Here is a 13,610-nt window from a genome sequence, read left to right as displayed (position 1 = left end):
TGTATGTCAGATTTATCTCTGTCTGCGTGGTGAGATAAGGAAGGTGACATCTATTGCCCATTTAATTTCTGTCAAGACAGACTAAGGTAAACTAAGTAATTGATTCTCAGTCAGTTGACTGTTTTCATCCTTTTTTTTTTTTTTTTTTTTTTTTTTTTCATTAACTCTGGGAGACCAGGAACTGGCCTCCTCGGACGCAGAGGTCGAGGTCGCTCTCGCTCCGGTTGTCGCAGCAGCTGGGGTAGTCTTTTGAATATCCGCTCTTGTTAGGCTCTCATTGTTGTACTGTACAATACTTGACCCTCGTTGCTTCAATGCATTTCATGGTATTTCTGCTACTTGCTTCTAAAGCAATGTTTGTTTCTGACTGAGACCTTAATTACCGTATCTCAGAGAATAAGCGGCCAGCTTCGGGCACTGGTAATAATTAAGACAATATAAGTAAAGGAGAAGGTAAATCTTAAGAGAAGGTAAATCACTGGGCCGTCAAGAGTTGGATCAGAGATTTTTCCAGCATGTGTAGATATTCTCGTGGTATATGCTTGGTATGTAATGTGGCTGTAAGGGGGTGGGTTATTATTTTTAGATAAACTAATCACTTGATTCATCACCTAAAAACAAATGGACTTTGATTCTGATCTTTCTTTCCTAAAGTTAGATACAATTTGTGGGCGTGTGTGTGTGTCTGTGTCTGTCTGTCTGTTTGATGTATTTGTAATACTAGTGAAAGGATAGTTTGGCTTGATATGAATATATAAATATATATTATATATATATATAATGTGTGTGTTTATATACATATATATATTATATAAACGCATATACATACATATATAAACACCCACACTGACACATATGCATATATATATATATATATATATATATATATGAACACTGATTGTCATTTCCTTTGGTATTTACTTCAGAAGTTTTGACTTAGTATTATATATTTCCTTAAACTATTACTCCGTATTTCCGTATTTTTGTTTCATCTCCATCTAAGGAGAGACCGTTGTCTTGGTCCCTTTCCGTAGGTTTGCATGTGTTCATGTGACTAATCATGTTTCCATGGTGGTGATGACACTGTTATGTCAGATGAGAAACGGGCCTTAAACAAAGGGTTTTTATGTCATAAAGGCGTGGTACAGTGATGAGAACGGAAGGAAAACATGTCTGAAAACGTCTTCTTCGAGCGTATGCTCCGGGAACTTCTTATGGAATGAGATTGCTAGCCCTCCATATTGTCCTGGCTGCCACACACCACAGTTGACTAGCCTCTTGGTATTCATTTCATTGCTCAGGTCAGGAAAGGTGAAATTAATTTTTGCTCAGGTCGCGGAAGGTAAAATCAGTTTTACCCAAGTCGTTTCTCTCCCATCCCGGATCGATCTCAGGACTGTCGTTGGTAAGGTAAGGCTGGGAACTGCTGTTGTGTGTATACGTGTGATGTGTAGGCTTAGAAATATCTACTGTAGGTCTTGGGTTTGTATAGACTATAGTTTGAGGATATTTCACGAAAACAGCGAGGGATTACAGCCCAGTGGTGCAGTCCTTCTAAGCAGTGACGAACGAAGAATAAAGGAATAAATGAAAAGGGTAACAATGAAAACTAAAAGAGATGTCGCGAAGCGGAAACTTGGGAGTGTGAGGAAGACGACTACCGGAATACTCCAGAAGGAACGTTGGCTTGCGTGTGATGAGTCACTGCTCTGAGTGGGAAAGATAGTTCGATTCAAGTATCCTCGGCATTTGCCTGGAACCTTTGAGAAGGGTAATACCCGTTGACGTTATTAAATAACAGTATTTATTCAAATGAAGGACAATGAATGGAAAATATAAATGCCATGTCTAACTAATAGGCTCTAGAGATGATTATTCTTCTTCTTTTAACGGATTCCCATTTTTGTAACTGATGCCTTCTTTTGAAGGACTTTTGATTTGGCTTTAATAACTTTTAATTTGAGGTATTTAAAAAATATATAAACATTTTATTGTGTAAAAAACTTCCAAAGTACAGCACAACAACAGGCAACCCAGAGGCGGTATACGTGGAGAAAGAAAAATAATGACTGGGTCAGATTTATTTCCATGTACATTTATATTATCTTATCTTTTAGTAATAAGAGGTTGTCTGTAGTTCCAGCGACAACCACACGACTAAGATTATTCCGTAATTTATTCACAGCTTGAGAAAACTTGAACATTGCCAAAGAAAATGCAAATATATTAAGGATAGCCGTGAAAGCATGGGATGATCATAATTATAAAAAGTTTTATAAAGCGGGCACAATGAGTTATATATATATATATGTGTATATATATATGTATATATATATATATATATATATATATATATATATATATATATATATATATATATAGATAGATAGATAAATAGATAGATAGATAGATAGATAGGTAATTAATTATTTTAAGTATTTTTAAGTGTATATTAGTTTTACACATACATTAACATACTGTATGTATCTCTGTTCTCATGTATGTAAGTTTATGTATGCCTAAAAGACATGCATTCATGTTTTGAAAAAACCAGTAACGGAAATTCTCAACCATGTAGCTCCTCTCTCTCTCTCTCTCTCTCTCTCTCTCTCTCTTCTGTTGCTAAGTTCTGATGTTGTGATCACAGGAAGTAATTTCGTCTCTAATCTGTGCCCTGTGAAATACAGTCTCTTCTCTTGCCTGAACCTGTTTTCACAGCCACGCCAGGAGATGAAAGAGTTTTTTTTTTTTACTTTTTTGTCCGTAAATGATTTAATGAGTCATACGGTAGTGAGAATGTATGTTGGCCTTTAGCATCCTGTCATGTGATTGTTTCAATACTGATTCCATATCCAGGAAATGCCGCGATGTTTGATATTTGTAGTGAAAAAAGACTAAGATTTGTTTGTATGAAGGTCGGGTTTTCTTTATGTGAGCTTGGGAAAATTGACTCCAGTAACCTTCTATCCAGCCTGGCATAAGGATGCAAAGGTCAGTAGGCTCCTTAGAAATTAAATGATTTGATGGAACATGGCTTCGATTACACGCATGTCAGATATTCATCTTTACAATGAGAAATTGTGTGTTGTTCTATTGTGTTTCCGTAAGCTTCAGTGCGTGTCTGTTTGTTGTTAGCTATAAAGCAAAGCCCACTAACATTTATTCTGATGACACATATTCCAAGGCGCTCTAACATTTATTGTTACGTCATACTTCATTTCTTCCCTCGCAATAACGGGTTTGATCTGGGTAGTTATCCCCGTCTTGGGGTCAATCCATAGCATAAAAAATAATCAAATTATGATGGACGTGTGAGTCACAGACAGAGCAATATTAGAATACGGGCTCATCCGTGTCGAGATACAAATGATGTGAGAGGCGGAGGAGGAGTGCAGAGTGCAAACGTTCAAAGAGATTGGTATTTGTGTTGAGTAACGGCTATTCCTGGAAGACGGGCAACAAAACCTTGTTCGGCGGGTACTTCTCGTTTTCTATGACTCACCACCTCTTCCAGCGAGGACTATGGCGTAAATGTGGCGCAATACGCCAAGCCTGGAATTTACTATCTTGAAGGCAATTTTTCATGTCGTTTTCACTATCCAAACGAACTAGACATTCTTCAGTTTAATAATGCTACGTTTATGGATTGATTTTGGAGTTTTTGGTCGTTATATCTATTAATTTTCGTTTTTTTTTTTTATAAAGCAGGAGTTTGGGTATGACGTCACTTCGCCGGAAGTGCTGGAATGCGGGGTTCTACCCAAGTGAAGTATAAATTAAGGATGTGATGTATATAATGGGATAATTCCTGTCATGACCTTACTTGGACAAGGGGTGACTCATGTTAATACGTGATATACAATATACATGCATCACTGTATACAATTTAAAGAACAGTTTAATTGTATGGATTCATTGATGAGCAGTAATTTGTCATGATTATTTTTTTCAACTCATCACTTTTGTGAAAAACTAGCTTTATAACATTTTAAAATTTGATTTCACTGTCTTTTGGTGGGGTGGGAATTTGAGGGGTAATTTTGTAAAGGCTCCAGAATCCTAAAATACTTACGTATTGCTCGCTGTCAAATATGAATGTTTTTCTGGGAGTATTTAAGCCTTGCCTGAACAAGGAATTTATGAGACCTGTTTCTCAAATATATATGTTTTGCCGGGAGTATTTAAGCCTTGCCTGAACAAGGAATTTATGAGACCTGTTTCTCAAATATATATGTTTTGCCGGGAGTATTTAAGCCTTGCCTGAACAAGGAATTTATGAGACCTGTTTCTCAAATATATATGTTTTGCCGGGAGTATTTAAGCCTTGCCTGAACAAGGAATTTATGAGACCTGTTTCTCAAATATATATGTTTTGCCAGGAGTATTTAAGCCTTGCCTGAACAAGGAATTTATGAGACCTGTTTCTCAAATATATATGTTTTGCTGGGAGTATTTTTCTGAACAAGGAATTTATGAGACCTGTTTCTCAAATATATATGTTTTGCCTTTAAGCCTTGCCTGAACAAGGAATTTATGAGACCTGTTTCTCAAATATATATGTTTTGCCGGGAGTATTTAAGCCTTGCCTGAACAAGGAATTTATGAGACCTGTTTCTCAAATATAGAACTTATTTAAGCCTTGCCTGAACAAGGAATTTATGAGACCTGTTTCTCAAATATATATGTTTTGATTTAAGCCTTGCCTGAACAAGAAATGTATAAGAACTTTCTCAAGTGCATTTGATGTGTTACATATGAACATAAGTATACCTTAGTTTAACCAGACCACTGAGCTGATTAACAGCTTTCCTAGGGCTGGCCCGAAGGATTAGGTTTATTTTACGTGGCTAAGAACCAATTAGTTATCTAGCAACGGGACCTACAGCTTATTGTAGGATCCGAACCACATTATAGCGAGAAATTAATTTCTATCACCAGAAATAAATTCCTCTTATTCTTCATTGGCCGGTCGGAGATTCGAACTCGTGGCCAGCAGAGTGCTAGCTGAGAACGGAACCCACCCACCCAACGAGGAACTAAAAGAGGTAGAAGCATGTGCCACAGAAACTGCGGGACTAGGGTTAAAGCAGGAAGGGCTGCGATGAGACCCGCACTCTAGACAGGTTGATTGCAGCGAGGTCTTCGGAGACCTGGTTACGCTTTTGGACCGATTCTTTCCAGTGACGCTGCTTGAGTTTTGAGTAACAGTAGCTAGAGTGGTTGGCTGACAAGAACGAAAGAGCACTTCCTTATTTAATTAATCTGTGATATTTCTGTATATTTTTTGAGTTCTAGGTTTGGGGTGTTCAGAGTGATCACTAGTTAAATTAATTTCTGTTTGTTTGTTTATTCACAAAAAACAAATGATGTTATTACTTTAGGGTTTGTATGTATCATCATTTAGTAGTCTTCATATTTTTATGACTGAGATATTAGCTAAATATTGTCTTCTATTTTTATTTTTGTTTATTCAGAATAAACATATGTTGTTATTAGCATAAGGTTGGTATGTAGCATCATTTAGTAATATTCATATTTTATGACTTAGATATGGGGATGCTTATGTATTCAAAACTTCGTTAACAACGTTGGTAGTAATGGTGTAGTGATAAAAATGACCTGTCATTAATAATACTAAAGTTTATACTATAACCAGTAACAGCAACAAAGAACTGATTTCTGTATTATTCTTCATAAAGTTTTCAGAAGAACGAGTGACTTAGAAAATTCTGAAAAGTAGAAAAAAGAGTGACTTGGAAAATTCAGGAGAGTACAACAGTGCATTTGCAATATCAGGCGAACATAATGAGTTTAATTGCATTGTCATGGGAATGGAAACCTGGGAGATGCTTCTTTGCATTTTCCGTGTCTTGGTTTAAAAGGCAGAAATTCTTTATTCAGTTCATCCCTTTGTTCATAAGATGATAGACGAAAATAGGAAAAAGATGAGAGTAATGATGATTGTGGCGATGACAGCGGTAGCAATCATGATTATGATGATAGCGACGGAAACAGCAATAATAATGTTGATGATGATAACAGTGATAAATTAACAATAACGACAGAAGTAGTAATAATAATAATAGTAAAAATAATAATTCGAAATGTCTCACAGGAGTCGAAAGAGAGCTGTGATGTTAATAGATTTGTTTTTATTTTGGTAAAGGAACAATTATGGAAACGATGAAACAATAGCAAAGGATGAACTTGCAAAGAATATGTATTTTTTAATCATAAGTAAAACTGAAAGTCTCCGAAGTTCTAACATTATTCTTATATTAATTTGAAAATGATTCATTTACTTATTTTGGAGAGTTAGTAGATTTTGTCCCTGGATTTCTTTTCAAGTAAAGTAACGCGTTCTAGAAGATGTTTACCTTATTTATGTAAATTTGAAGTTCTTCATTGGAGGAGCGGCTAGAGCTTTCGGCTAGCACGCTGTTGGCCCAGCGTTCGAGTCTCCGACCGGCCAATGAAGAATTAGAGGAATTTATTTCTGGTGATAGAAATTCATTTCTCGTCATAATGTGGTTCGGATTCCACAATAAGCTGTAGGTCCCGTTGCTAGGTAACCAGTTGGTTCCTAGCCATGTAAATTAAGTCTAATCCTTCGGGCCAGTCCTAGGAGAGCTGTTAATCAGCTCAGTGGTCTGGTTAAACTAAGATATACTTATGTAAATTTGAATAATTCCGTAAATTCGAAAGAGAGTGTAGGATTGAAGAGATTTTCAAAATTTTTATTTCTACATTTATTTTCGGTCAGAATTCCTTTTGGGGAAAGTTTATATTACTTCTGTTACGTCTTGTGTTTTGTACCAGATGTTGGGACTTTGAATCTTTCTGTGTTCTTATCCCTCAGGTCAAACTGTCATCAATATTCATCTCCAGAACCTTGATCAGTCTTGTGACTGTGCTTTCCACTGCAAAACAGCTCGCGAATACTGATTTCCTCTTTGTTATTCGATGCTTGTCTTGCCTGAAAACATCGTTATAAAACTCTCTCTCTCTCTCTCTCTCTCTCTCTCTCTCTCTCTCTCTCTCTCTCTCTCTCTCTGAGAACTGACCCCGAGGTAACATTTTGAAACTGCTCTCCTCAACATTGTCAGTCGGTCAAAGAACAAATGACTAAATGTGTCAGACGAAAAGGTTTGCTTTTGATATATTTTTATGTAGTTTAGTATTCCTAGCGAGCTTGCGGTCATTTCAAGTTAAGAGGGTACCTCTGGTGCAGACTTTACGTAACTACTGGGACTTTGGTAATCTCTCTCTCTCTCTCTCTCTCTCTCTCTCTCTCTCCAGAAATCTTAGTACCTGTTCCTGAAGTAGCATTTTGTATTGGCAAGAGAAATATAATACTTGGTTCTTAGGGTAGTGTTCTTTGTCCGCTACTATATAATATGTTCTATGATATGCCGTTTGGCCTGGAGAACATGATTGTTACTTATGCAAATAATATAATTTTATTTGCATTTGTCCCTTCTCATGATTTTAGTGTAATGATTGCTGAATCCCATAGCAAAGATTTAGCTGGAATTAATGGATGGAACAAACTGTTTTAAAAGTATTTAAACCATAGCAAACCTCAAATAATGATTGTTACGTGAGTTAACTTGATTTATAAAAGCACGGTCTGATGACCTGAGACTGGAACGGCTTGGTTATTCAGTACTGTGACACTGGATTCCCCCATCCTGACCTTTTCATTGATAATGTATCTTTAACTATATGCATCTCATCAAAATCTGTTTCATTCTTGACTGCAAGTTCCATTTTGAGAAACATACGCAGTCTGTCTCCTGTCCAGGCGCGCAAAAGAATCAGTATATTGAGAAAGTCATTCAGGGGCTTTTGAGACCCATCTATCCTGACAGTTTTTTTTTTTTTGTTCCGTTATTCTACCGCCTTTTGAACATTGATCTCCGGTTTCATCAGCAACGGACACGGATCTGAAATTGTTGAATGAAATCTTGAGATCTTGGTTTAATTAATTTGTGGCACAATCGTACAGTTAGCTCATTGTGCATGTGTTGTAAAATTTTCCATTATCCTGATCATCCTATGCGTTCAAATCGTCCCTGACCAATATCATCAACATCGCAGTACCAGATAAGCAGTTAATTCTAGCAGCCTTGCCTTTTTATTTGTGAGGCTCGAATCCACAAAGTTGTCTAAAGGCTTGTTCCAGCTGTTACTACATTATGGAATGTTTTTAGCTATGCCGTTGAATCGTTAGACCTTCAAAAGTTCAAGCTTGGTGCAATGCTTTTCTGCTGCTCAGGGTCACATATCTTATTTCATAGTTCAGTATTGTTTCTTTATCCCATTTATTTGCCTTTATAATTTCTTTTAAATAGTTTATTCTTTACTTCTTAATTTCTTATTCAGTACTGAGCTGCTGTCCTTATGGGAGCCCTTAGGCTTGTAGCATTCTGCATTCCCAGATAATAACAATAATAGTAAAAATAATAATGATGATGATGATGATTATTATTATTATTAATCATCATCATCATCATCATCATTGTAGCATTCCTGTTGGCTTTAAAATACCTTGAAATAAATTATATTTTCTCTTTCTCTGTCTCTCTCTTTCTCTCTCGTGAAGATATGTAAACAAGCCATTTCTCAAAAAATTTTTCCTGCATTTTTGTTATTGATTCAAATATCTATTGCAGGAAATTCAATGCATTCCATTTTGTTGCACCCCAGAATGAGGTAAAGCCTAAGCAAATAGCTCCATAACACCACTTATGGGGATGTTGGGTTACACACGCACAATTTTAGTTTTCTTTTACAGAAAACTAAAAACATACCAAACTGCAGCCCTCTAGTCTTAGTAGTTTTTATTTATAGAAGGTTAAAGTTAGCCATACTCGTGCGTCTGACAACGATATGTGACGGGCCGTGGTTAAAGTTTCATGGGCAGCGGCTCATACAGCATTGAATCGAGACCACCGAAAGCTAGCTCTATTTTCGATGGCCTTGATTATACGCTGTACAGAAAACTCGATTGCGCCGAAGAAACTTCGGCGCATTTTTTATTTGTTGTTTATTAGTTTTTAAGTGTGTTTAATTTGGGTCCGTGCTCGATACGCGGGAGTTGCTCGGGAGTTTTCATTTTGATTTTCGTCAATGATTTTCTTTCTTGGGGCCTTTTTTCATTTTCACACTGACTTTTCTGCTCTTATCCTCTTTTCCTTTTTTTCGTCTTTCTTGTTCATTATTTTTTGGCCTCCTCCTCCTCCTCCTCCTACTCCTCCTCCTCCTCCTCCTCCTTCTAATCCGTACTCTTCTTTTGTATTTATTCCTCTTATTCAGTTTTTTAATTCTCTGTTATCTTCACATAAATGCTCATGGTAATTATGTAATCTTTGAATTTGTTAAATTATGGAACTCTCTCTCTCTCTCTCTCTCTCTCTCTCTCTCTCTCTCTCTCTCTCTCTCTCTCTCTCTCTCTCTCTCTCTCTCTTACTATATATATATATAGTATATATAATATATATATATATATATATATATACATATATATATATATATATATATATATATATATATATATATATATATATATATACACAGTATACACACACACACAAATACACACATGAATGCACGTGTATATGAGTAACACAAAAGCAAAGTATTAAGCATGGAAGCATTTCCTGCGAGATCGTTTTCCTGTGTGTCTCATTCAAGGCCAAACCGACGCCCGTTGTCGTAACAAGAGCGAGATGTTTACATTATTTGCTTGCTCGTTAGAGGTCATGGCTTCAGGGGGTTGATAATTTCCCAAAATATTCTAGGGATGACGTTGGTAGCCCTGTGCCGTTTTCTACCTTGGCAGCGACCTTCCAAAGTTGAATAACAGATAGGTTCATAATACCTTGTTGAGGTTTATAGGAACACGAGATATTTCGAGAAACTGGTTATATGACCTTAGTTCCAAACTCCACGTTCCCACTAACCCCAGAGGGATCGAACTTCGGTTTCTTAATGGTGAGGCGGAATGGTTACATACAGAGTCATAGAAGCCTATGTATATATATATAATATATATATATATATATATATATATGTATATAAAATGTGTATGTATTAGTATTTAAGGACATATTGAAGGAAATGTGAGACGAAGTTCGATTTTTCCAATTTTTTCAAAAAATCTGTATTCCAATTTCTGATTTTTGTGAAAAAATTTTCAGTTTTAAAGCAAAATCTTATGGAAACAAACTTGTGTAGAATTTAATTTCTTATTTTTAAGTCTCTATACCTCTTACCCGTAAGAGGCACTATTTTCGAGAAAAACAAAAAAATATGAAAAAATATACTCGCCGAAAAGGTTAAAAGTGGGAATTGCGCAATTTCAGAATAGCAGAATTTGGATATGGTATTACTAAGTGTTCATATAACATGTTCATGCAATAAAACAAACTATTGCAATTTGTTTTACTAAACCATCTTTTTTCACCTATTTCCCATGGACTAATAATGTAATATATATATATATATATATATATATATATATATATATATATATATATATATATATATATATATATATATATATATATATATATATATATATATATATATATATATATGTATATATATATAATGGCAGACGCCACAAAGGAAAAAGTGAGTCTGATGTTAAAGGGCCATGTGTCGAATGGCCTAACAACGACTCCGTTGTTTCTCTTATTCCTTCGTGGCGTTTGCCATTATATGTATATACGCCCATAACACGTTTTTGATGAGTCACGCGTTTTGCTGATGCACTATTGCTGTACCCATCAAAAACAACAATAGGATTGCTGTTTTCCTTGACAAGAGTAACATACTTGGATGCAATATCTTCATATGTTTCTCCTGTGGTCCATTTGATGCGTTGGAGCAAGGATCGTACATTCATGATTTTATTAAACTGAGCAAAATAAACAATTGGTAAATGAACAATTACTATAGTAATTATATATCAGTTTCTGAATGATTTGGTGTACATAATTCTATTTGATTAGGGGATTTTGATGCGGATTCTGTAAATGAAAATCAGAGGTCTGAGCCCTGACTTTGGAAATGTAAGGATTGCCCTTTGACGTAGGAGCACATAGGGGTCAAGGGTCAAATCTGATGCCAAATATGAATTCCTTGAGATCGTGGTTCTATTAGTAATCAATAGATTTATGTTAAAATGGATATTTGAGGACAATGAGAATGGTCGAATGTGTCCTATTTTTTGCTATGGTGTTCCTAAAGGTCTAAATATCACATTCATGCAACAGAACAAATTATTGCAATTTGTTTGGCTGAACTCACTATTTTCTTCTATTTTGCATGGACTTAAAATTGGGTCTATTTCTTTGTTCGTGTTTCTTGTGCGCAATATTAGCATGTAAAGGAAAACAAATATGCCAAATTAAAGTAAAAGTCACCGTAAAAGGCCGATTCTATAACATTTTACTGTGAAATTAGTAGTTTAGGAGATATTGACCAAAGTCAATTTTTTTCACTATTTAAAAAAATCTGTATTTCAATTTCGGGTTTGTTTGCGAAAAAGCTCCAGTTTTAGAGAAAACCCTTATAGAAACAAACTTGTGCAGAATTTAATTTTCCTATTTTTTAATCTCTATACCTCTTACCCGAAAGATGCACTGTTTTGGAGAAAAACTGGAAAAAATGGAAAAATGTACCCTCCGAAAAGGTTAGAAGTGTGAATTACACAATTTCAAAATGGCCGAATTTGTCCCATTTTGGATATGGTGTTCCTAAGGGTCCATGTAACATGTTCATGCAATAAAACAAACTATTGCAATTTGATTTAAAATGCTATTTCCCATGGACTGCCCACTCAATCGCAGTCATTGAAGTCTCCTGCGCTGTCCACCCATCGCGGGTACCTCCTGGACACACAAAACATGAACTCTTTCCTCTGCGATCATTCTTCCGCAATCTGTCCCGGATCCGAACGCGCACGTCCTATCCATTGACGCTTTCAGGAGAAAAAAAAAACTTTTCTATTCTCCTTTTCTTCTTTTTATCACCTGGGGCCCTTTTGTTCACGTCAGGGCCACCGGCCTCTCTCTCTCTCTCTCTCTCTCTCTCTCTCTCTCTCTCTCTCTCTCTCTCTTCTTAGTACATGTTGTAGCCTAACACTGACTTGTCCTCGAATGCCTTCTTGTTTGTTTGATTCTCTCTCTCTCTCTCTCTCTCTCTCTCTCTCTCTCTCTCTCTCTCCTTCTTAGTACATGTAATATCCTAACACTGACTTGTCCTCGAATGGCTTCTTCTTGTTTGATTGACTGTTTGATCAGCCTACTAGACTTTGAGGACATGTCTCTTCCTTCTGATTTAATATCACAAACTTCAAGTTCCTCTTTGCTTTCCTTATACCAGTCCCTCCCATCGACCTTGTGATAGAATTAGGATGTTTTTGCACTCTTTTGTCGACTCTGCTTTCGTTCTACAGTTGCCTCTTTCTCTGTTTGACCCGCATGCTCTCTCTCTCTCTCTCTCTCTCTCTCTCTCTCTCTCTCTTTATATGGTTTCCGTCCTTTGTGCTGTTATTGCGTAAGGTCACAAAGAGCCGGGTTGGGGGGAATCTTCCTTCCAGGTGAAATTACTAGGGGTTAATTATGATACTCTCTTTAACTCTCCTTCTGTTTCTTTGTGTCTGTGGGGATAGGTTTCTATTTGGATATCGTTTCTTAACTCAAATGAGAATATACAGTATTGGTAGAGTGGTCATGCGTTTTTTATTTGTTTTATTTATAATGATTACTTGAAAATGTCTTTAGAGGAACAATGCACAGTTATGTAGGGATACAAGTTTATTTAAAAATAAATTTATTTGTACCCATACATAACGGTGGATTTGTTTTTCCATTGCAAGATTATGCTACTATTAGTATTTTTTAATGTTGTCTTTGTTCATCTAGCCCGGGTATTTGTTTATTTCTATTTTATGCTGCTGTATCGCAAACTAATTACAGTTACAGAATGCAGGAATCTCTGGTCAGCCATTGATACAGAACTAGCAAACAAAAGATCGCCATGGCGGGTAAACAAAAGCTTACTATGGCAACTAAACCATTATGAAAAGTACTACCATCTGCAACAGCTCTGTTGAAGTCATCTTACCCCGGACCCTCTTAACCTTTTAAAAGCGTCTCCTAATCTCGGAATTCCAATGAAACCTACCTCTAATACCACAGCAACAGTCTCCTCCTCTCTCTCTCTCTCTCTCTCTCTCTCTCTCTCTCTCTCTCTCTCTCTCTCTCTCTCTCTCTCCGAGCAGTAATGAGATATCCCTTAACGATAAAGCTTCATCTTGCACATGCAATGGTTATGGCACAGAGCCTCTCTTGATGCCTTGTCTATAAAGAACCCCCTGTAAGATGTCGCGCTCCGGGCAATACTATGTCTCTCTGTCTTGGTGCCTTGGATTAGCCTCTAATGATCCGAGTGGCTGATTCTTTTTTTTTTTCTTCTTCTTGGCTTTCGTGTTTTCTTTGTTTTTATGAGAAGAAGAAGAATGATCATCAGTCTATTGTCACCGCTTCGGTTTTCCTTTTCAAATTTAAATTATTGGCACGATAATTTTATTCTGCGAA

The sequence above is a fragment of the Macrobrachium rosenbergii genome, chromosome 3 (genome assembly GCF_040412425.1).
Source record: "Macrobrachium rosenbergii isolate ZJJX-2024 chromosome 3, ASM4041242v1, whole genome shotgun sequence".
Lineage (NCBI taxonomy): Eukaryota > Metazoa > Arthropoda > Malacostraca > Decapoda > Palaemonidae > Macrobrachium > Macrobrachium rosenbergii.
The sequence above is the reverse complement of the archived record's forward strand: the minus strand, read 5'-3'. Positions refer to the sequence as shown.